Raw genomic sequence first — 3,358 nt, 5'->3', positions numbered from 1 at the left:
TTTTGCTTGAATTCAAAATCAATATTCATGCAAGCAGCAGTCAAGAAATCAAATGATAAATTGTATTAGGCAAATCTGCAGCACAAGACCTTTTAAACGTGTTTAAGAGCAAATAAACCAATTTTAAAACTAAGGTGCACCTGGCCCAACTAATGGTACTTTCATTAGCCTCCTATGCATGTAAAAACTGGACAATGAAAAGGAAAATCATAGAAGAATTGATGCATTTGTGTTTTGGTGTTGAAAAAGAATATTAAAAGTATCATGGACTGCCAGAAGAACAAACAAATCTGTCTTGGAAGAAGTAAAGTCAGAATGCTCCTTAGAAGTCAGGATGGCAAAACTTTGTGTCTCATACTTCAGATATGTTGTCAGGAGGGACCAGTACCTGGATAAAGGTATAAAGCTTGGTAAAATGGAGGATCAGTAAAAAAGAAAAAGACCCCCAATGAGATGGATTGGCACAGTGGCAGCAGCAATGGGCTCGCTCAAGTGTATCCACAATTATGAGGCTGGTGCAGGACTGGGCAGTATCTTGATCTGCTGTACATAGATTTGCTATAAGTCAGAACCAACTCAAGGGCACCTAACAGCAACAATGGCAAATGCTAGCACAATTATGTTTATGTTGGTAGTTTAGTCGTAAAATTCATGCCTTCAATATGCAGGATCAACCTGGGTTTGATTTCTGCCAGTGCACTCTTACACAGCTACAACCTCTGGTTGTTAGTGGAGGATTTCTGTGTTGCTTTTAGGCTGAACAGTTTTCAGCAGAGCTTCCAGACTAAGACTCTAAATAAAGGCTGATGATATACTTCTGCAAATCAGCTAATGAAACTCTATGGATCACAACTGTCTGTTGTGCATACAGTTACCATGTCTTGGGATGACTCTATGGCAGCTACAAAGACAAATACTATGTTAGGTCCTAGGAACACGAAGATGAAGAACTGTGTCTGTGTTGGTAACTCTGCCATGTTGTAACTGTATTTTAGAAAACTACATACACGGTAACAAGTGGAGCTGCCTAACATAGAGAACCTGGTGTTAGCAGTTTGTTGGAGAAGGCAGATAAACACAGAGCTAAGACAATATGATAAGAGTTAACACAGAAATAAGTACAAGATGTTATGGGACCACACAAAAAGAAATTAGCTGTCTACTTAAGAGATCAGTAAAAGATAAGGAAGAAATTGACATCTATACAAGAATTCAATGCTATTTAAGCTAAGAAAAAGTGACAAAGGCAGAAATATCTGGAATAGTATCAAACCTGAGATTTTGTTGTAATCAGAATCCCAAAGCAAGCCAATCCAACTCAAAGCAACTGACCATTGTAGAGAAACAAAAAAATACAATGTCCCTTGTCATTTGTTGTGTTTGATAATTGAAAAGCATGCAGAATAAACTAAACTTCTATATTATAAAAGTGTAAAGTGTGTTTTCCACAGAAAATGTGGCAACAAAGTTCAAAGGAAGTCAATCACTAAGAACTAGTGCAAGCTGTCAGGAAAACCCTCCATAAGAATGGAACTAGAATTTAGAACAGTTGATGGGGAGGCGATCCACCCATATCCTGAGAAAGGGCAGTACAGGAAACAGAAGCAGAGATCAGGTAACTGTGAGACCCTGCTGTTGTTGTTAAGAGCTGTCAAGTCAGTTTCGACCCATAGCAACCCTGTGTAGGGTTTCCAAAGAGCAGCTGTTGAGTTTGAACCACTCTCCTTGCGATGAGCATCCAGTGCTGATTCTACAATGCCACAACAGGACTATACAAAGTGCATGTTAGAAAGCAGGGAATGAAAACTGGAGACATGAGTTAAGACATGATTGGGAAGAACCTACGATAGAAGTCTAGCTGCTTGGACACAGATCTAGAGGAGGGCCAAATAAGGCCCACGGAATCATTTGGTCTTGCCCTGAGAAGCCAACCAGAGTTCCAGCCATCAAGTTGTTGTTGTTGTTAAGTGCCATCAAGCCGGTTCCAACCCATAGTGACCCTGTATAGGGTTTCCAAGGAACAGCTGGTGAGTTTGAACTGTCGACCTTGCAATTCAAACCAACTTTGCAGTCCAGTGCATTAACCCACATCGCCACACCAGGACTCCCAGCCATCACATTATTGCTGTTGTTAAGTGCTGTCAAGTGGGCCATCACGTTGTTGTTGTTAAGTGCCGTCGAGTCGGTTCCAACCCATAGCGACCCTGTATAGGGTTTCCAAGGAGCAGATGGTGAGCTTGAACCACAGACCTTATGGTTCAAACAGCTTTGCAGTCTGCCACATTAACCCACAGTGCCACACCAGGACTCCGGAAGGGCCATCACATTGGTGGTGGTTATGTGCCATGGAGTCGGTTCCAACTCATAGCGACCCTGTACAGGGTTTCTGAGGCTGTAAATCTTTACGGGAGCAGAAAGCCTCATCTTTCTCCCATGGAACAGCTGGTAGTTTCGAACTGCTGACCTTGAGGTTCACAGCCCAATTCATAACCACTACGGCCATCGCATTAGGGGTGAGTTAATTAAATGTTTAACCAAATATGTCATTGTTGTTGTTAGGTGCCATCGAGTTGGTACCGACTCATAGCAACCCTGTGCACAACAGAACGAAACACTGCCCGATCCTGGGCCAACCTCACAATTGTTGCCATGCTTGAGCCCATTTATAGCAGGCCAATTTGTTAGCTGATAGTTTGTATGGTCTGTAAATGATGTTAAATGATGGCAGGGAAAAAAAAAACAACAAACTATACAAGGTCACTGTGATTTGCAGCCAACTCAAAGGCTCTTAACAACAACTGCCCCTTTTTCTAGAGTCACCATTCTGAACCCTGGCTGAATCAGCTGGATAACTAAAATAAATAAAACCACCGTCACTACAACAAAACATCTAATGGTGAGGCTCAGCCCCAAATAAAATGTAAGAAAATCTGGGATAGGGGGGTGGGATGGGGGGGATAGGGGGTGGAAATAGTGTCCCGAGCATTAAAATGTAAAAGCATGTACAAACGTACAGTAATTCCAATATACCATCAGGACTGAGAACCATTGGACTAGAACCTAAGAGAGAAAATTAAAGCATGATGTTGTTGTTGTGAAGTGCCATAGAGTTGGTTCCGACCCATAGCGGCCCTGTACAGGGTTTACAAGGCTGTAAATCTTTATGGGAGCAGAAAGCTTCATCTTTCTCCCGCAGAACAGCTGGTAGTTTTGAACTGCTGACCTTAAGGTTCGCAGCACGTACAGTAATTCTAATATACCATCAGGACTGAGAACCATTGGACTAGAACCTAAGAGAGAAAATTAAATCATGATGTTGTTGTTGTTGTGAAGTGCCATAGAGTTGGTTACGACCCAT

The sequence above is a fragment of the Chrysochloris asiatica genome, unplaced genomic scaffold, assembly GCF_000296735.1.
Source record: "Chrysochloris asiatica unplaced genomic scaffold, ChrAsi1.0 scaffold00061, whole genome shotgun sequence".
NCBI lineage: Eukaryota > Metazoa > Chordata > Mammalia > Afrosoricida > Chrysochloridae > Chrysochloris > Chrysochloris asiatica.
This window is presented reverse-complemented; position numbering follows the sequence as displayed.